The sequence below is a fragment of the Cimex lectularius genome, unplaced genomic scaffold (genome assembly GCF_000648675.2).
Source record: "Cimex lectularius strain Harlan isolate CLEC.00 unplaced genomic scaffold, Clec_2.1 scaffold216, whole genome shotgun sequence".
Taxonomy (NCBI): domain Eukaryota; kingdom Metazoa; phylum Arthropoda; class Insecta; order Hemiptera; family Cimicidae; genus Cimex; species Cimex lectularius.
In genome coordinates this window covers 54,225-76,804 of record NW_019392801.1, presented here as the reverse complement: position 1 = coordinate 76,804, position 22,580 = coordinate 54,225, and the positions used below count along the sequence as shown (strand labels likewise).

At 37.4% G+C, this 22,580-nt stretch overlaps 1 protein-coding gene across 2 annotated transcripts in view; it reads right to left on the bottom strand.

The window, feature by feature from the left end:
• Window positions 1-22,580, bottom strand: part of LOC106669222 (ankyrin repeat domain-containing protein 50) — a 104,013-nt gene that overhangs the window by 53,915 nt on the left and 27,518 nt on the right. For both annotated transcript variants that reach the window (XM_024228058.1, XM_024228060.1), the window contains exon 2: window positions 16,112-16,168. The gene's annotated coding sequence lies outside the window, so the exon portion shown is untranslated. The remainder of the gene's footprint in view (window positions 1-16,111; window positions 16,169-22,580) is intronic.

Sequence of the window (22,580 nt, the reverse complement as noted above, 5' to 3'; positions counted from 1 at the left end):
CGAATCCCGCTCGTGCCATTGACTTTTTTATCTCAGCTGAAAACCTTAATTAATTGTATTATTTATTAGTCACAATTGAGTGGGCCGGGACGGAAGAGAAGCTGTCAGGTCTCAGCATCACTGCCATTAAGTGACCCTCGGAGGATCTGACTCCCGATTAAGGATAGGCCATGCTGGTTGACACAAGTCATTTACTTTTGGATCAAAGCCCGCGTACATATGCGGCATGTAGGGAAAGATTGCTTGTCCCACCTAATTGAAGGAAGCAACTCCTTACGATAAAAAATACAGGCTGTTCTTTTTGGATGGTTTGGCTGAATTTTTCTTGAAACCATGACGCTATAAAACAAAATACATGTTTAATATTTTTTAGTCAAGTTTCAAATTTTTATCCTTTTTTTGGAGAAAAATTTTATACAGGGTACCTCAGGCCCAGTTCAACTTCAAAATTTCAAATACGACCCCCAAATAACACCCTGAACATGAAATATGATTATTAAATAGCAAACTAAATTTTTTTCCCATAACTTTGTCATTTTTGGACCAATTTAAAATCCGATTGCACTATTATTTTCAGCGTAAAAAAAACTTTAAATTGATGGGTCAGGATCTGTAGGGACGTATTTGAAATTTTGAAGTTAAACAGCCTAAAATGCCCTTATAATTTTTCTCCAAAAAAGGTAAACATTTGAAACTAGAGTAAAAAATATTAAACACGTATTTTTTTATACCGTCATTGTTTCAACAGAAATTCAGCCGAATCATCTGAAAAGGACACCACAGAGCGTGTAGGAACGCCACCTAGCTTGATAATGTGCTTCAGCACCGCAGGGAATACTTGGGCCCTCTGTCCTGAAACAGGGTTGTTTATTGTATGTAATACTGACAGTTTGCATCCCGAACGCGTTTTGTGAGTGAAAGTATTTATTAGCGTGAATGTGTAGTATGAAAGGACCGATGGAGGAATATTGAGTCGACCCTCAATTAGGTTAGTTTTATACAATGAGTAGAAGATGTTGGAGGATTATCGAGTGCTCTCTGGCGTTTTTGCGGCCATAACTATACCTGCAGAAACTGCCTCGCCATGTAGCCAGGAGCCATAGCCTAATTCAGTTTCAATGACATGACGGAAGGTATGCCCTAGGTTCAGTAATTGATTGAATGGTCGGTAAATAAGAATGAGTGAGAATGTGAATGAGTTTGGATCTCGGAACTGCATGGGATGAGTGCTAAACTGACTTAGCTGTTGGAAGTACTGGGAGCCAAACCTGCCGATAATTAATTAAAAATTAAAGTTTGAATACCCGTGGACCGCGAGAAGTGAAGGCTCTAGTCTGCACATCATAAAATTAAAAAGGCTCTCGTAAATGTCATCTTCTCCTGATAATATTAATTGTCTAAGTTAAATGATGCTGTGTTGAAGACTACGATTGCTTAATACATCCTCTTCCCCTGAGGCACGTATTCTTCACAGAGGAGTATAATATGCCGCATATCTTGAACTTCATGAAGAAAATCATACAATACCGGTCAGTGCTTTATTTTCAGTCGTAAGCAGCGTTATAGTAGTATAAAATCGTTTTGCTTTACCACCTTCAGCAAATCAAGGTTTATTTTTGCAGGGAAGACGGTTTGGAAGTATTTACCTACTTCCGATGACTTATAGGCTGTTTGCCATCTGCTTATGTTCTGATTGTTTACATAGTTGTGAGGTTGAAGATCTAGAAGAGTACCGCCTGTCGTTGCGAATTTTACCAGTTACTGTCTCATAATGATGATGATGACTAAGAAAGGCTTATTGTACTTTCCTAGTTCCTTAGTTCACTGCAATCGACTCTATCCTTCTCCTAAGAAGTACTACGACATTGACTCATCGTCCCAGGTTATGTACTCATTGAGTGGTCGCTTGCATAACCTAAAATTGGAATCATCATCGAATATGCCCATGTTGTGTAGGTGTTTACTCAGGTGCCAGTGCGGTAAATAGTCCTATCACTCCTATGAGTTTAGCCCTGTCTAACAGTAGCTTGATATTCTTGGTGAGGGTGTTGTAGCATATGCTTAATGAGTCTAGCACTGCTATAGTTTATCCACTTCTGCTTTTATCTTTTTTTCTGGATCCATCTGTGGTTGAGGTATGTGTGTTTGTTTTTGGTATCCCAAGAATAAATGCAGGCCCTATACAGTATTGCAGACCTCCTATGGCCAGTGTATCTGCCTTTCTTTATTAAAATTTTATCTCCTGTTACTCAAGATATCATCAGGTTGGAGTGTTTCCGCAGGTTTTGGAGAGTTTAGTGTTCATTGAATAATGTTGATGTAATTTTTTCCATGCGAACCTTCAATCGCTGTTTGGTTATCCGTTCTTATGAGGATGTTTTGCCAGTGTTAAGACTTGTAAGATTTTCTAATGCCCAAGCATTGATGGTATTATTTCAGCCAGGGTTGTTCCCACTTCTGTTTTTATCTTTTTTTTGGATCCATCTGTGGTTGAGGTTTGTGTGTTTGTTTTTGTTATCCCAAGAATAAGTGTAGGCCCTATATATACGGTTTTAGATCCTCCTGTGTTCAGTGTGTCTGCCTTTTTGTTTCCAAAGAGGTTTGTTCCTGTCTCCCAAGAGGTTGTTGTGTACAGCTATCCGTTCTTATGAGTTTTGCCAGTTTTACGTCTTTTAAGATTTTCTAATGCACAAGCGTTAATGGCATGAATTTCAACTTGGAAGTCCGAGGTGTACTTCCTTAATGTCTTTGCTCATGTTTTGGCTTGTACGAAAAACGCTTGATCCAGTTAATTCACGTGTTTTGGAGTTATTGTGTATTATCTGTGTACCAATCATTGTACCTGATGTTCTCCTGATTTCGCTTTTCTAGCCTGGTGGGACTTTATAGGTAAATAATGTTTCCGTGATAATAAAGTCAATTCCAATTTCATCTTATGCTTGACTAAGTCACATATTACATCTACTTGGTGATATTATCATAAATCAAAGTTTCATCGCAAATGAATGCTAGTGTTGATTTCAATCAAGCCCTTGGTATATACGTGTTCATTTAGGATTTTGAAACCAGTTATTGAAAACATAATTATGCTAATTTGTAGGCATCTTTATGATAGTTTTATAAGAACTATATAGTTATATTGGCTGTTTAATTATATTTAGTCATAATTTGTAATTAGTATCGACCCTGGTGATGACCTTAAAATAGGTCCAAATTTTGGCAGATAACAGTTGAATTTGTTTTCTCATCAGCCAGATTATTCTTGAGTGTTTAATAATTTAGGAATAGTTTATTATAATCCTAGTTCAATCTCTTGGTACAATTCTAGCTAGGAAGTTGAATATTCCCGAATTAACCTCTCTATATGCCAGATGTATTCATTATGGTTATACACAAATTAGGACTGGCAGACGGATATTTTGACCACGTAATTTTGGTTTCTGATAACTATGTAAATTTATTCATGTAAACTTAAATATTAATTCATTCATTTCCAAATAAAATATATAGTGGTAGTAAATTATGCGTGTGTAAAGTGTTAATCAATGAGGATGAATACATCATCATAACAGATTTCTTCCGACAGTTTAAATATTTATTCACTATTATCCTGTTCGGGTTGTACGAAAGAAAAACACGTAAATATTCCTGCGGTCTATCATGAAGAGGGAGTGTATTTTTATGTCTTGTCCACTAATTTGTGTCAGGGCGGATAATGATTCCCTTCCAGGAGCTGTTCATGACACCGGCTACCATAACTTTCGTCATGTCACCGAAACATGCGCCGGGGATGTTGCCGAATTCGTTCCGGTTGCTGCACCGGATGAGATACTCCGAATTTATTCTGGAAACGATCCTCGAACCGGTCTGATGAGCATGGATCCAGAACTTCGATGGCGTTAAACCGACGTTCGGACGGTCAAATTGCAATAGTTTAGTAACTAATGGTTCACATCATTTGTTTCTTTTTACCACTTTCAAGCGATTTTACACAGAATGTACACCATTCTCAACTCGGATACCATATACTGCAAGCATGAAAAATTATATTTTCTCTTCGTGTGTTAGAGAATAATTTACATCAGTGATGTTACATGAAAGGATGATTAGGTTCCTAAAATTAAAAAAAATAAGATTGTAACGGTAAAAGACAAAGGGTGGGCTAATCGATAACAAACAGGCAAGGAAATGTCTCCATCGGGGGGTTCAAGTCAGTGGCCAGAAATTTCTTGGCAGTAAGAAGTACTATCGATTTTCTCCTTAAGTCTAATAATTGATATTAATTTACACAAGAGGACTTTACACCGAACTATCTTTCAGGCGTTGTGATTTTTTTTCTAAATTTCTGTTGTTACACCTTTAGCCCACTCTTTTCGCTTGCAAATCTTATGTTGAAATCCAAATATGCAAAAATATCATGGTGTTAAATGAACTTGCGAGATGTTTCCTGACTAACAGTAAACTCAATTGGCTCCTGAAAATCACGAGCTTGAACTCGAAGTATACTGAAAGCATGCAAAGTTGGAAATTTTCCACTGGGCTGAAATTATTCACGCATGTGATTGTACTTCAAGTTGAATAGGATGAATACTAAATATATGAACATTTCAAAGCTCGGTTAAGTTAAAATCAATTTAAAATATGACAAAAAAAATTGTTGATTACAAATTCAAATTAGTAAATACTTTTTTTTAATTAAATATACAATCATGCCTTTTTGCCTCAATGCAGCAAACAAATTTTTCATTCCCTTTGCCAAAGTTAAAATGAAGGCTTGAAGGCAAGTTAAAAGGAGCGTGAACAGATGAGATTAAGACTGAAGAAGTCTGTGGAAGTCTAAGCATTTTCGTTCTCCGTATTTTTTCATCCGTATTTTTATAATATCCCTTCCCTTTGCTAATTTAATATTATGTTGATGATAAATTATTACCATTTCCATAATTAAAAACCTAACCTAATTATTTATAGATCCTGGCGATAATTATTTCATAAAGTACTGTCCCCATTTTTATTCATAGCCACCCGCCATGCCAACCGTCGGGTAATTTTATAATATTATCCTTACAAAAGCTTGCGGCTTTCTACACAACATTGTGTTTTTTTATTATTTATGACCAATATGTTGTATTGTTGTCTTGTTCCTCCTTGGTTTTCAATTGATCTTGATATTGTTTGTTTTTCACAGGTGTCACTCAGCAGTACAGCAGTGCCACCGGGTCGAAGATATTATCTTTGCCTCATTTGAGATTGGACAGTATTGTTCAGCGCTGACGTGGCAAAGGCTTTTATCATGTATGGAATTCGGGCTTGCCGTTCTTGCTCAAGGGTATTTTTCCCTATACCACTACCTTGCCTTCGAAGCTGCTCACTGATCGGTACTTCCGAGGCACTTAAGAGCCGTCTTCATCCCCAACCTACCCTATCTTTTACGGTGTACCTCATGGCGGTGTTCGGGCCCCCGTACTCTACCAGGTGAATGCAGGCTCTCAACCCATCCTCAAACCACCCTAACCTTTCGGATGCCAGGACACACAGGGCAGAGGGTCAACGAGGGTTAATAAATTGGCCGAGGAAAGGAGGACACCTATTAGCCCTAAACCCTTTTGTGGCTTATCAAACAGCCAAACACACGGATCCATTAAACAATGGTTTAATGAATTCTCCGCTCAATGGGAATGTAGCCCAGGACAGAGTCATGCGAAAAAAATTATCAAAGGACCATCGCAGAAACTAAGGGCAGAACTACTAAATCTAGGACGGGCTAGGACTAGAATAGTAGTTCGATTGCTAACAGGACACTGCAGAGGCACATGTACAGACTCGCAGCGGAATGAAGCCTGTGCAGATATTGCCAATAAGAAGAAGAAACAGCGGAACATTTCCTCCGTTGGTGCGAAGGCCTGAGATTCCTAATCCTGGGAGAGGAAAAGCCAAGGCCTCAAGGATACACATGGGAGCCCTTGAAAAAGCTTTGGGGTCTGGAAAAAAGCCTCGAGCTTAACGAGGAGCCCTTGATAAAAAATGGAGATGCACTGCAATATTGGGCGCACTGCACAGTAAAGATGCCGGCTCCTATTAAATAATCTATTCATCTATCCACTCTAACCTTTCCAGATGATGACGACGATGATGATGGATACTAGGAAGGTGGGATTTATGCTCCCCAAGAATTGCAGCCTTCTGGTTTTTTATACCTTCCTAGTTCCCTGGAACGGAGAAAAATCCCTGACACTCCCCCATACACAGCTAAAAGTTCCTTTTGTACAACCTCCCAACTACCATAAATTCTTAAATGCAAAAACTCATCCCGAAGAACTTCCTCCAACTCTCGAAACAGGATCATCCTAATAATATAGGAATACTGCCAATTGGTAGCTACTCCGCTCTGTCAGACAGGGCTAAACTCAGAGGAGTGTTAGGACTATTTCCAGCACTGGCATCTGAATAAACATCTACACAATATGGGCATATTCGATGAAGATCCCAATTTTATGTTATTCAATGAGGAGGAAGAAGTGACCTCTCAATCGGGACATAACCTTAGAGATTCAAAAAAACCGGGGAAAAGAATTATAGCAACGACGTGTCAATGACCTAGTACTTCGGAGAAGGAATCGATTGCACTGAACTAAAGAACTATGAAAGTACAATAAACCAGAAGTAAAAAAGTAAGTAACCAAAATAAAAACCCCACTTACTACCATCCATCATCACATCATTCATCGATAATTAAAAAGGTATCGACAATTATTATACTAGTAATTATATATAAGATATTTTTCATTCAATGCCGAATCTCTTAACTTAGCTCGTGATTGATCAAAATATATCAATTATAGAGCTTATCTTTAATATTTATTGTTGTTAATGAAACCGGTGAAGGGCATTTTGAATTCAAATTAGATTTAATTGAATTTCGTACGTAGGATAAGCAAAAGGGGTAGGATGGATAGCATTCGCTACAAAATTTAACATGCAATTTAGCCATAAATTCTGACTAACACAGGCACTCGCCGATTACTCCAGTCAACAGGCCTACCTTCCACATGGCATCTTAAAGTAATCTGCTCCACGTCCATTGTCCCCTATTGTTTCCGCTTACCTCGGCCCGAGGTCGAGTTTGCTGCGACAGGACCGAGCCTCTCTTTGCCAACTCCATTACTTATCCTACGTACAAAATTCAATTCAATCTGATTTAAATTCAAAATGCCCTTTACGGATTACTATTGTTACTCCCCTCCTTTTGAAGTTGTTCCTTTCTCTTTGGAACAACTACTTTAGCCCTACTACCACAAATTACTTGTCCCACTGAGTTCCACTCAATAACTTTTTCCGTGGTGGGTGTAGCCGTTTGGTGCAAACTCTCGCCTACTGCCTGCCCGCAACGCCTCAACCACCAGGTTCCGCCCCCGACCAAAGCCAGCAGTACGCTGATGGTGCTTCACCGATCCCCGTCAGCAGGGGACGATTCCTAGTCGGACGCAACCCACTGTTTGCTCGTAAATGTGCTTCTATTTCCGCTTTCCAGTCCCCGTGTCGTCCTCTGATATTTCACCGACATGCAAGAGCGTATCTTCCGCCTCATTTCATCCGTTAGCAGTCAGTTCTGCAGTTGGGGTAGCGTATTGCATTAGCGGTTCGAGCGTTCACTGTACTACCCTTTTTCTTAAGCCAACGATGTTGATGCTGATGGGTACGAAGTAGGAATCCTGCGTGCGTATACCCTTTTGCTGCAGCCACTTTTCCTGTAATTCCATCTCCATTACAGTAACTTATCAGCCTCAGATCAATCAAGACTCCCGATCCTCACTCCCTGCCGACAGGAAGTGCGGGACGAGTACGGTCCTCCACAAACACAGCGGAAAAGCTTGAAGCACCTCCCCTTAGGTTAGTAATGGTAGGCAGGATGGCCTATGCCGGGACACTAGAGGCCATCGGGCTAGGCACATGAGGTATTCCTTTCCTCTGCAAAAGTGGAGTTCTTCTCGGACCTGGGCGAAATACTGGCGTCCTGACAACAGATTTTCTGCCTCCGGTTGCAGCAAGAGTCTCACGCCAGTAGCACGATCCGAACCGTCAGGGTTGACACATATAGCAGCCTGTGCATTCGTTCCCTTGAGGTCGATGGCAGGTCAATTATCACCTGCAAGCAGTCCTCCTGCACTTCGACAGCATCATCATAAGGGTACAACTCGGCAGGAGAAGTGCCTGTTATCAAGCGGACCTGCGGCGGCAACATAGTCGCTACTTTGAACTAAATTTTACTTAACTCAAAAGGGCACTTACTATCCAACCTTACCAGTGCCAAGTACAGTGCCGTTTGATGGAATGGCCATAATTATATTTTGCCCCTAACCGTATCTAACTCTACCCGAGTTACTGTAAACGAGTTAATGTACTAAAACAGGTACATCTTGAATCGCAATCAGATCTGCCAACTTGGCTAACTTCATTACAACCCCACACATGGCCTGTGACAATCTCGATATCATCTCATTCAGCACAGCGCCCATCTGTTCATTTCTCTCACTTAGCTGTCGGGTCAGAAAGATATGATCGAGGTTGATGGGGATTGGGTCTCTGTTCTGGCGGTCCTGCAGTGCGTGTAGTTTCTACTAGATAGCTAGCAGGAAGCCATTCAAAAAGTGTCTTCCATTATACATATATCAAGTTTAATGCTTTTTCTTTCTTCTTCTTCTTTAATTTAATTTCAATTAAATCCTACACCTCTACCATAAAACTGGGCATAACTGTTGTCGACAATAACACACATTACTTGCAATATTATTACCTACTGGTGTCAAAATTGGCGTGAACGCAAGTCGAATAAAAAAATAAAGGCTCTTGTCTCCATAAGCGCTGAATAAGTGTGACCCAGATTTGTCTTGTAAAGATTATTGAATTTGTATCGGGTAAATTCAATCACATTTTACTCCGTCAGCCTGGAGAACTGGAGTCTGCACTAGAAACCCTAACCTTGTAACCCAATATGTCTTCACTCGAAATGTGTTATATATTCCGTACGAAAATAATAGGTAAGGAGGAATTCACAAAACGTAAATCAGAAAACGTGTACGATTGAAAAGAATATGTTATTAGAATTTAAATCAGAGTTATTTAGAAATTGTATTGAATATTGTTCAATAACAAAAACAATGATAGGTAAAAATAAAACCACTCAAACAGTACTGTGAGTACTAAAAATAGAGTTATAAATAAAATAGTGATTATGCTATTACGTAAAGACTTTTCAGTAAGAGCTTTAATACTTACTACTGATTAATCATCGTTATTTTCTGAAGAAAACTTTCCTATATTTTTCAGTTGTATTAAATAGGGTTAAATCTATTAAAAAATATTTCGCCTGATTTCTATTTTAAATGTATAATGTATAAGGTGGGTTCCATGCTGGCCAGAGTGATGAATATGATTCTACACCATTTTAATGTAAGAAAAAGCATATGTGGATGGTACTTATTAACGTGGAGAAAGCTTTGAAAAACGTTTTGACGGTGTCAGAGGTCTCATATTAAGCTCGTGGCATATTATTTCCAATCTACCTAATATATTTAATTAGAAATTAAACTAATCCTAACCAACGAAAAATTCTTTGTACAGATTAAGGGCATAAAGTCACCTTTAAAAAATATAAACACTAGGGTCTCCCAAGGGTCTGTTCTTGGATCAACATAATTTAACATCTGTATAAACGACCTTTGCAATCTAAAAACAGACTTTCTTTGCTCTTTATAAGAGCCGACTGTAGGGTTGATTCAATCTTCAGAGAATTATCATTAACTGAAGATAGGTGTTCTAAATATTTTGAAACATGGAGAATCAGACCTGATGGTAGCAAGACTGAGGCAATACTGTTTACTCGACGCAGTAGGCACATTTTCAATCGTCAAAATAAATAACTCTCCAATAACATGACCTAAGAATGTTAAATACCTTGGAATGTATCTGGACTCCAGGTTTAATTTTAGTTACCAGTTGAAAATATTTTTTTCAAAAGCATGGATCATCTTAAGGTGCCTTTACCCGGTCTTTAATGAGCCTTCAAGTAGCAGTAAAAATAGGAACTTATTTATGAATTATGCTTTCATTCATCAATAGCTTACTTGCTCCCATTTGGGGAAATCTAAATCCAATTTTGCTAAGTTCCAGGTAGCCCAAAAAGCTGCTTTAAGAATTTTTGGAGGGCTTACACGTTGGTCTAATATAGAATGTATAAACGTAACCCTAAACATACCTAGCTTAGCATCCCACATGTACAGAGCAATTGTAAATTTTTATTAGTTTAGGATCTGGTTTCTGCTCAGGTAGAGAAAGAAGTAGACTCTGTGATCACTTTCCAAGATTTCGGCCTTTATAAAACCATCATCAGGGCAGCATCGTATTTCTCATATTATATTACAGAATTACGAAAAAACCCGACGACATCGACTACGAGGTCTCGAAGCACATGAGGTTGGTTAAGTTGAAATCAAGCCAAGTTTTTCAATTTTTCAAGGATAGTGGTCTCTCCAAAAAACAGGTCCAGTTGACAAAGAAACGTTATGACGTATAATATAGGTATAACAGAATAACGTTTCTTTCTCAACTGGACCTGTATTTAGGGGACCACTATCCTTGAAAAACTGAAAAAAAAAAAACTTGTCTTGATTTCAACCTAACCAACCTCATGTGCTTCGAGACCTCGTAGTCGATGTCGTCGGTTTTTGTTTGTTTTTTTGTAATATTGTAATGTCAATATGAGAAATAGGATGCTGCCCTGATGATGGTCTTATAAAGGCCGAAAGCTTGGCAAGTGGTCACTGAGTCTACTTCTTTACCTGGTTTTTTTAAATTATTTTTTCCCTAAAATATTTTACGTTTAATGTATATTTTATGATATAATGTGCAACTGAATGCAACTATGTAAACAAATACTGAAAAAACAAAAATCGTAAGCAATAAAGTGCATACATACATATAAGATGTGCAATCGAATAAACAAAATATAAAAAGTTTTCTTTTAAACGGGTTCAACTAAATGTTTTCATGGTTTTCTTTTCGTTGGATATTGATGAGAATCTGGATTATAAAAACTTCTTAAGCTTTTTCTTTTTTGAAATTGGAAAAGGTTAGAAAGTTTTTATAATCTGAATTTTTTCATGTTTTAAAAATTTAAGAACTCGCGAGATTATTGACGATTGTCCCCTTTTGAAGTTTTTCGAAATCGGTAAATTTTCAAAACAGGACGAATTAGTATTAAGCATTCATGACCAAAAGTTAGCTGAGTATTGACCAAATAAATACAACGCACAAAAGTTAACAAAATGAATGATGAACGTTCTGCAGACACACAACCCTCATTTTGTATTCACAGACCACACCCGGGTATAACGTCGAGGGCGCAAAGCCAGCAAAAACATCTATATATCATAACAACAAACAAGCATACATAAAAATACATTTTTAAAATTCGGTCAAGCACGTGCGATGAAACATGCAGATTTCGAACGTTGTGACTCAAAAGCGACGTAGCGTTTATGAATTATCAGCGTGATTGGTTTACAGCAATTTAATGGAAAGATGGTTCATGAAAAAGCCAGTGGAGAAATAACTTACAAAGCAGAAGAGTTGTTATTTTTATGTCTTCGTGAAGTAAACATCGCGCATGCATTATCTGAAAATGTTATTTTCAAACTGAACAAATGTCCCAGAAATGATTAAAAACTCGGGAAGAGATATCAAACCAATAGAAAAAAAATATAAGCAGGGAAGGGTGAAATGGAGCGCGAAGGGATATGCGTGTATAACTCTGGGTTCCCCAAGGGGTTGTGCAACGCGTTTTATCCCGAACGGCCTGCGTATATCTTCCTTCCCCTTTCTCTGTTGTTCAGACATTGCAGATGCCTTTGACACCTTTTACAACTTATAGGAGGCCCGGAGGTGAATTTTATTACGAACTTTGGAAATAAATCCCATATTCCAAAACTGCTGTACCTAAGTCACAAAGTAAAGAATGGAGGTTTTTTTGTGGAAAGAATGGGAAAATTTGAATATTTGCTCAAAAACAGACTTATCTATGTGACGGCGATAATGTAACATATAACGCCCATAACAGTAAATTATGCACAATACGACAATCTAACTTCACTAACGGTAAGTTGTAAATATACTTTCATTCAGTTTTAGAGTTGTATAAAGCACGTAATGAATAATATAACAATATATTATTCTCTTGATATATTTTCAAACTAATTAACCTGAAATAAAATATATATGCATGTGTGTAGATAGATGGATAAATAGATAGATAGATAGATAGATAGATAGATAGATAGATAGATAGATAGATAGATAGATAGATAGAGAGAGAGAGAGAGAGAGAGAGAGAGAGAGAGAGAGAGAGAGACTATGTGAGTGAGTGGAAGAGAGAATGTGAGAGGATGACTGAGTGGAAGAGAGAATGAGGGACTGAGCGAGTAAGTGGAAGAAAGAGGAGAAAAAGAAACTGAGTGGAAGAGAGAATGAGGGACTGAGTGAGTGAGTGGAAGAAAAACAGAAAAAAGAGAGAGACAGAGAGAAAGAGACAAAGTGAGTGAGTGTAAAAAAGGCAGAGAGAGAGAGAGAGAGAGAGAGAGAGAGAGAGAGNGGAGAGAGGGAGAGGGAGAGAGGGAGAGGGTGAGAGAGACTGAGTGGAAGGGGGAAAGTGGAAGAAAGGCAGAGAAAGACTGAGTGGAAGAGGGAATGAGGGACTGAGTGAGTGATTGGAAGAAAGACAGAGAATTACAGACTAAGTGAGTAAGTGGAAAAAAGGCAGAGAGAGAGAAAGAGAGAGAGAGAGAGAGAGTGAGTGAGTGAGTGAGTGAGTGAGTGAGAGAGAGAGAGACTTAGTGGACGAGAGAAAGTGGAAGAAAGGCAGAGAGAGACTGAGTGTAAGAGGGAATGAGGGTCTGAATGAGGTGAGTATAAGAACGACAGGCAATTAGAGAGAGACTAAGTGAGTGAGTGGAAGAATGACGAGAGAGAGAGAGAGAGAGAGAGAGAGAGAGAGAGAAACTGAGTGAGGTACAATTCTTTCCTTGTTTAAGACCTACACACTTTCTAAGGATACTTGGATACATATCTAATAATTTGCGAGGTTGAGTGCCCTAAAAACAAATCTAGTGTTGCGAATCATTATAAAACCAACCGATAACAGTAAACATAATTAAGAAATCAAAACATAAAAGAACAGATCTAATTGTTTTTCTTGAATATATTCACTTGCCCCTTCATAAATATTCCTGTACATTATACCTTCTGACCTACTAACTGTATCTACATCTACTCTTCCAACAATTCATTTTAAGTGCCATAATCAGAAATATCTTCATGTAGAGTATTTGCCCACTTCAAGATGATGTTGTTTTAAACAATTAAACGATTGTGTCCGAGCGCGAGTGTTTTGCTCATTTTGTGTTTCACTCTCACCCTCTTTGAAACACTTAAATATAGTTGTACTTTTTATATCCCCCCAGACTAAAGAATTTAAATACAATAATCTTAAGTCGATACTCAAAGACTGTGACACGATAACAAGGTTACGTAAACGTTTGTTTCCACCATTAAAATTCATTGAAGCAGGAAAAAACACGATCCAATACAAAACGAAAAAACATCCTAAAACCACATTTTAGGATAATAAAGGTCATAAGATTGCATTCTCAAAAAAATTGTTTTCATTACAAAACAGATTAATTTTTATAATCAAGAACGTATTACCTAATAATTAATTAAATCCATCATAATTTATATTTAATTATAACACTGCCTAGTTCGTTAAATCCTTGAAATATCAAAAACTAAAAGAGCCTACAATAAATAATTGAAATAAACAATAAATAAAAACATGCAGTTTATATTAGCCTTCACTTATAGAAACTGGTTATAGTATGAAGTTAAAATGATTTTTTTTAATTTATAGCCTATACATATTTGTACATAATACCAGCCAATTCTGGCACTCAATATGAAGGATTGAGGGGCAAAGAGTTCTCGGCGTCATTGTCGATTAATGTGATTGGGCTACAACATTAGGGTTGCGATGAATGGAAAATATGAATGGTTGGTGTAAAACTTTTGGATTCGGGAACGAATTAGTCCGTTGGTAAAAGTAATGTTGAGGTTAGATAATAGTGCTATTAGTGAAGTAGAAATGAGCTTTGTCGATTTGCCTGAGGACGTTTGATTCGCGGGATGTCGGATGGCTTGGCAAAACCTGACAGTTCCATATGCGCAAAATGGTCGCAGTGAAGTCTTGTATAAGGTTGGTTTCGTGTCGATTTTGGACCTAGAAATTGTCCAAGTCTTCTGATATGTCGTTGTCTCTTCAGTCTAGTGTTGGGATTCCATGTCAGTCTGCTGCCTAGGTAAATTCTGAAGTATTTGACTTGAATGGAGCTCTCTTTCTCTTTGTTGATGACGTAGAGTGGAGGGCTGTTTTTCAATGTGCAGTACACTGAATACATTTAGGGTTGTTTTACTTTTAGGATCACGGGAACAATGAGCGGTAGGTCGTGTTAGAGACAGTGTGTGTATCCTGAAAAGTAAGCCTCGGGTCTCGGCACGTCCTTTTCAATCTATTTCCCTGGGACTTTAAGAGACTCCTAGTCACTTCCCAACCTTTCAATGCAATGAGGTTTCCAGGTAAAAAATTATGGTGTAGCTTTGAGAGCGTGTCGCACTTTCTAAAACACAAGCTGTTTTCGTTTTTCCCAGCGTGCATGATCTCTGTAAGCTCCCTCCGCGTGCATAGAACATCGGAGGAAGGAAGCGTATAGCATGTAAATATGCGAAGTCTACGCCTAGAGTCCCCCGAATGTTTTAAGGATTGTAAGCCGGCCGCGGAAGACGGGTGCTTGATCAGTGGCATACGGGGTTAGGGTTGTCTTGTCTGCACCAACTGAACGACGGGATAACAGTGTTTCAATTCAAGTTCCAAGACCATAGCACGGTCTTTGGGAATGGAATCGTCGTTGGCGTTGGTGAGATTCCTGGCGGGTACTGTTGTTCGGTGGTGCCTTTATAGGCTTCCTTTACCGAAAGCAGTCTCCTCCAGGTGGTCCAAGTCTTCTGTTGAGTTGTCGTCGGTAAAAGCATCTATGGAGATTACAAGTCAGTCTGCTGACTAAGTACAGTTCTAAGTATGTGACTTGAATGGAAGTGGGTATCTCTTTGTTGTGGTGTACAATGGATGGCAAGAACGTTTTCTCAATGTGAACGTACACTAAATACGTCCTTTACCGAAAGCAGTCTCCTCTAGTTGGTTGGTACGAATTCCACTTTAAACGAAACAGCGAACATAGCGGATCCGGTAGTTTCGCCCTAGTGGGCCCCCTACAATGAGGGAGATAGTTTTCTTCTCTATCTAGGGAGTGCAGCGGGATGCATTTCAGCCCATTTTTTAATATTTTAGTATCCCTTTCTGCGCGGCAGAACGTAGGTGCATGGATGTTAACCCATCTCCTCGGAAGTCGTCATGTCTGTATGATTAGTCTGTGGATTCGGTGGCTGATTAACACAACACACCGTGAGCGGAGGTGAGTCGCTCCTATCTTGAGAATCTAAACGTGTGATAAGGTCATGTGCCAGGTGCGCAGGTTAAAAAACCGTGTTGTCCAAGTCTTCTGTTATGTTGTTGTCCAGTGTGATCCAACAATTTTAGCACCAGTCTTTGACAAGCTCAAGGTATTCTTGGACGTTGGAGGTAGCATGACTAGAGGACAAAATTGCGATATCTTCCGCATAGGAAATGTTAAGGATATATGCAATATAATGTGCAGGTGGGTCAGAAGTACTTTATATAAATATGAAGGTAAAAATACATATAATAACATCTTAAAAATAAACTATATTTATTAGTTGTTTTAGCGCAAATGTTTTGATTTTTTTTCTACTGGTGTGGCTTGTTGCTAAATTCGAATTAAGCATAATATTTTTGAAAATCGGTACGGTTTTTATTACTCAATACAACATAATGTTTAAGTATGAAATATAATATTTTCGGTAGAAGTGATAACAGTGGCAACAACGACGATACATGAGAAATATATTAATATATTGAAAACTTGTAACTTACCATAAAATCAAAATGTAATTATCGGTTGTATGCTGTCCTTCATTCGGATGAACAAACCTGCAAAAGAAAAATACATAAATATTTTTCTAACATAACTTGTACGTGAAAATTTTCGTGATTGTACAGCGGATTGAATAATTACACAATCGTAAAATTGTAAAATTTATAACCAAGGGTTGTCGACGAAAACGTCAATCGTACTCGACCGGTACCTTAATTCTGCACCGGAGAAAAATAAATTGCGTTCAGGCCTTTCTGATACTTTTCTGATACGCAGAATCAAAATTTGTGGAAAAAAAATTGTGTATAACTGGGTATAGTGAAAACTTTCAATCAATTAATTATTCTTTCTAAGATCTTGGTTGAGATACAAAAAAAGCGGGATTCGAACCCACGACCTTCGGACACCAACTCTCCATCTCAACCTACACGACACTACGTGGGTTCGAATCCCGCTCGTGACACTGACTTTTTTATCTAAACCACGGCCTTAGAAAGAATAATTAATTGATTAAAAACAGTATCTTAGTCAATTGATTACGAAACCTTAAATGGATAGTGATTTCGATTTTGATAGGCAAAGCCTTAAATTTTCCCAAGGCCGCCATAAGCGCAGAATATGAAAATTAGTTGTGCGAGGGACGATGAATGTCGTAGGGTAATAGAGAAACTGACTCATATTGCGAAATTACCTTCTCTTTGAACCACCCCTTCCATTAGGGGTTGAAGTGAAGAGCTCGACGGAAATCCACCGGGGCCACTCTAACGTTCGATTTACTCTCGACAACTAAATATGTGATACGGGCCGGATCGATTTGACGGGTAAAACAACTTGAGAAAGGATTCGTTATTTATTTATCTATCTATGTCTATTTTTTTCCACGAGGCGTGATACCACTTTGTGAAAGGGGCGGAATGCAAAAGGGAAAGAATAACTTCGGACGCTAATCAGATAAATCGAAAAACAAATCGGGGGACATAAAATTGCAATAAAACACTGAATAGCACGCATATAATTTTTATTATATGTAACATTTACTAGCAATTAATTTCATACAAACAAATAAACACATTGACATTTTCTACACAAAAATTATTATATTGGGTTGATGATCTTTAAACATCAGATCTACGGTTAACAGTGTTACCGTTATTATTCGCCTGCTTCGTTTACAGTTGAGAATAGAACTTTTTTTTAAACAGTTGAATTATTTTTTTAATTATTTATGTGAACGAAGGCGCATCCCGTCTGAACGAAATCCAGCATTAAGTATTGGAGCTATCGTGATCAAGTGGTTAGAGCAGCGGCGTATTGAGCCCAAGGTCGTGGGTTCGAATCCCGCTCGTGACACTAGCTTTTTCAATTCAACCAATACCTTACATAAAGATTAATTAATTGAAAAAGTTATTTGGTCAATCGGACCACGAAATATAATGGATTAAGTACTGGGCATATGCAAAAATAATGCAGGTTTTTGATGTTCAGTAAAACAAGATACAATTTAACTTCAACAATGGGGTCTCAGGAATGGACGAACTACCGAAATCCATTTACAATGTCATTCTGGCTTCTGAACCTTTTCACGCACAAAAAGTTGTTGAGATGTTTAAAAAAAGTGATAATCTGTGGGAGAAAGATCCGGTGAGTATGGTGGAAGTGGTAGCCCAACTCGTGAGGTCTTGCCAGAGTCAGTTGTGCGACGTGTGGGCGTGGAGGATAGGCCCCTTCCGAATGATTAATCCTGGCCATGTCGCAGTTTTCGAACCATATCATTAATTTCATTACAGTACTTTTCAGCACTGATGGTTGCAACCCTGAGGAAGCTTTAGCGAATTACTCCTGCAGATGACCACCAGACAGAGACCAGTAATTTTTTTGGATGTAAACTTGGCTTTGGCAATTCCCTGGTTTTTCACTCTTATCCAAACACTGTCTATTGTCGTATAATATCCATTTTTCGTCACACGTTACGATTGAGAAATGGATTATTTGTGTTGCGGAAAGCATTGAACAGATGTCATACCTGCGATGCTTTTGATGGTCGTTCAGATCATGCGGAATCCACAGGGAGAGCTTCTTTGCTTTCCCGATAGATTCCAGATGACCAGAGACTGTGTATTGGTCAACACCAAATTCTTCCGCCGTTTTAGTGGGGTCAGCTTCAACTATAGCCTTTAACTGGTCGTTGATAGCAACCGGATGGCCACCACCCTCTTTGCTCGTGAGGTACCTCCATTCCGGAATTTTTGAAACCAACGCTGCACTGTGGATTAATTTATGGTTCCTTGCCCCAAATGTCATTACTATTTCGACCGATTTGCGCTGCACATCGCCCAGGTTTAAATTCATAGAAATAAATTTGCCGAAAATCGCTGTTGGACATCGTTTTGTTTAAAGGCACTGAACAGGCTGAAATAAATGTTTTTAACTAAAAGGATTGTAAGAAAAAGAAAGCGAGATAAATAGGCTTTAAAATTAAGTATAACCCTTAGCGTAGTGGATAAGTTTTGTTTACTCAATTGGTATTACAAGTGAAGCGAAAAGGAAAAACTACATTTAGTTTTGCATCAATCCAATACTTACTTATGTTGTGAGACAGAATGCTCCTTCGTTCACATAAATAATTCAAAAAATAATTCAAACTGTTTAAAAAATTTCCATTTTCAACTGTAAACGAAGCAGGCGAATAATGTACATTAACACAGTTTAACCACCGTAGATCTGATGGTTAGTTTAATCCCAATGTAAATAAATGCAGCAGTTGATTATTAGGTATTTTATCAGCCATGCACAAACAAATATATCAAGCGGTTTATCCTACACCATAAACGACCGGACAGACAAATTTACATAGATTGAACATAAAATAATTTTGAAATGGGAATATTTAAAAATATAAAAAATTACAGTTTATCTTGATCGCAGATTCTTGGCTAAAATGTGTAATCTTTAGTTCAAACATTCTAATTAATTATTACGTTTTACGTAAGGTCTTGGTAAAGATGAAAAAATTAGTGTCACAAGCTGGATTCGAACCCTCGACCGTCGGCTTAATGCTCCGCTTACGACTTCTGAAGACGATACTTAATTGATTAGAGCAGCGGTGAATTGGAAAGATTTAAAAAGATTTTTTTTTAAATAATGAATTTATACAATGCTAGAAAACTTTAGATTAAAAATAATGAATTAATACAATGCTAGAAAATTTTAGATGAAAATAAATGAATTTATACAATGCTAGAAATTTTTTAGCGAAGTGCTTGTACTCACTTTTTTATCTACATTTTTTTAGCATTGTATAAATGCATTTTTTTTAAATCTAGTTTTCTAGCTTTGTATAAATTCATTTTTTTAATCCAAATTTTTTAGCATTGTATAAATCCATTTTTTATCTCAATTTTTTTAGCATTGTATAACTTCATTTTTCTAATCTAAAGTTTTCTAACATTGTATAAATTCATTTTTTTATCCAAATTTTTTTAGCATTGTATAACTTCATTTTTTTAATCTAAAGTTTTCTAGCATTGTATAAATTCATTTTTTTAACCTAACATTTTCTAGCATTGTCATTTTTTTGACATCCTACATATATTTGTAACAGTTAAACAATGTTTATAAATCCCAGGTCCTTTAGATCTCAATAAAGATCGAAACGTTGGCACGATAAAGAAAATATTTTTCTAAAACCTACGTCACACTGGACCGCATCTCACGACCTCCAAATAATCATTAACTAACGTTCACTAACACCACACACATCCTTTAAAATGATGTGTCAATAATTGTTCTCCAAAAAATGTTAAACAATACTAAATTTTTTTTACAGCGTCTTTGGTTCAAAGGTCACCCTGTATAAGACTGCTCGTGCTAGGAAATGTGTGTCTGTGCGCAGAAAAACCAGCGTTGTAATAGCCAGAATGATCTACAGTGAAAAACACCTCCATCAAACCCAAACTATTATTACTGAAAATAGTGAAGCACGATTTAAAAAACAGTACAAAATAAGTCAGCTTTATTTTAATTGAGAATCCGAAATAATGACTACCGTTCTGGCCGTTAAAACTCTTAAGCATAATTCAATCAAAAGAGAATCCTTAGATGGCCTGACCAGTGTCAAGTGTTTTAAATTAGTATGAATTCTCGTTGCCAATTGAAGTCACTCAAAACGCCTTGACAACTGGTAGGGAACTGAAAATGTCCAGTTTGAAAAGATACACCAAGTACAAAACAGTGTATTATCAGGTCAAGCGAGGATTTATTTAATCGAAATATATTTATATTTAATAATATATATACGCGTAATATATAATATATATTAATATAATATAATATTAGAATATATAATATATTATATAATATGTAATATACATAATATATAATGTATTACGCGCTAGAATGTCGCCGAGTTTTATTTCGAATTATTTCAGCTGTCCATACCTTGAATGGGGTATAATAAAAATGTGGTTAAATAATTCCCTGAAGTGGAAAATCGCGTGATTGGGGCAATTCTGTAATATGCTAAAAAAAATTTACGTCCAATATTAACCCTCGCCGACATGAACTGTCCTTTCTACCAGAGGTGAAATTTCAAAGTGAATAACCTAATTGGGAAAATTCACCGTTTATTTATACCAGCATTTGTACGAACATCAGAACATAAAGACAGCATATTTATTTGATTTAAAAATAAATATGCAAAAAATAAATTTAAATACTTGAACATGATAAGTGAGTAGTCTTCGTGCAACGCGGTGAACAGATACGTACCTCAGGTCTGTAGAGATTTTTAAATGTATATAGTTTATATATGTTTATGTGTGTTTGCGTTGTGTTTATGTTAATTTATTGGAATGAATGTAGTTTATTAGGTTGAAAGGCGTGCTTTTGTTGTTCAACCCCGCCCCGAGGAATATCGAGTATTCTGGGGTGAGTGTGTGACGTCTGTGGAAAAAAGTAAGTTATTAGCGAGAATGGAATAGGGTCAACCCCTCCCCGAGGAATATCTAATACTCTGGAGAGTAAAAGTAATTATTAGCGAGAATGGAGTGAATTCAACCCCGCCCCGAGGAATATCTAGTACTCTGGACAGTAAAAGTAAGTTATTAGTGAGACTGGACTGGGTTCAAACCCGCCCCGAGGAATATCTAATACTCTGGAGAGTAAAAGTAATTATTAGCGAGAATGGAGTGGGGTCAACCCCGCCCCGAGGAATATCTAGTACTCTGGGCAGTAAAAGTAAGTTATTAGTGAGACTGGACTGGGTTCAAACCCGCCCCGAGGAATATCTAATATTCTGGAGAGTAAAAGTAATTATTAGCGAGAATGGAGTGGAGTCAACCCCGCCCCGAGGAATATCTAGTACTCTGGGCAGTAAAAGTAAGTTATTAGTGAGACTGGACTGGGTTCAATCCCACCCCGAGGAATATCTAATACTCCGGAGAGTAAAAATAATTATTAGCGAGACTGGACTGGGTTCAACCCCGCCCAGAGTAACATCGAGTACTCAAGTGAGTGAATATGACCAGACTTCTATTTTTATACCATGTGATGATGTATATGTACTGTACGTTTTATTCTGTAGTTGACAACCTGAGGTGCAAATTGTCTAGCATTTTAGAATATCGACTTAGTTTTCACATAAAAGCAGAGTCAATAACAAATCTTAAGACTCTCAAATGGCAGGCTGAAAAATCCGAGTACCAGAAAAAGAAGGAAAAACACGCTGAGGGCCGGTGATGACCTCAGCTGTTTGTCGAAAGCCTTTTGATTGAAAATACGAAAATAATAGTCTGGCTGTGTGGGAAATCAGATGGTAATATAGTATTAATTTTAATTTTTTTTAATCGTGATCGATCTAACCGTTGTATCAGTGTGCTATTCCGTAAACTCTTTTAAGCTTAGGCTTTGGTTTACTTACCAAGTGTTACTTAGTGATAGCAGTGTTACTAAAAGAATCCCGATAGGTAGAAACAAATTAAATTGATATATTTAAATCAGATTGAAAAAGGGAGGATCAAAAAGGTGGTCAAAGCATGATAAAATTTAATTTCATCATGCGATTTCCAATAAAGCCATTCAAAGCGATAATCTAACAACTCGGCCCTTTTATGAAACTTTGTTATTAAAAAATGAATTAACTTATTATTAACGAACCAAAAACCGCAAAACATATTTGAAAATATGAATAGCTTCCTAAAGGCTGTAGCATATTTAGCAGATGAAAAATTTCGAAATGTTCAATTGCATTAGTACAATTAAATAACACTTAACAGCAAATAATAGTCTAAACTCGGAATACCCTAAATAACAAATAGTGTATTATTCAAATTATTGTATATATTGACTTAAAAAGAAGATTAATTTGACCAAGGTTCATTGCCTACCATTTGTGAAATATGGCTGAATGGCATTTAGATATTACATTTTTATTTTACAGGTATTTTTTGCAAGGTACAAATGCACCAACTA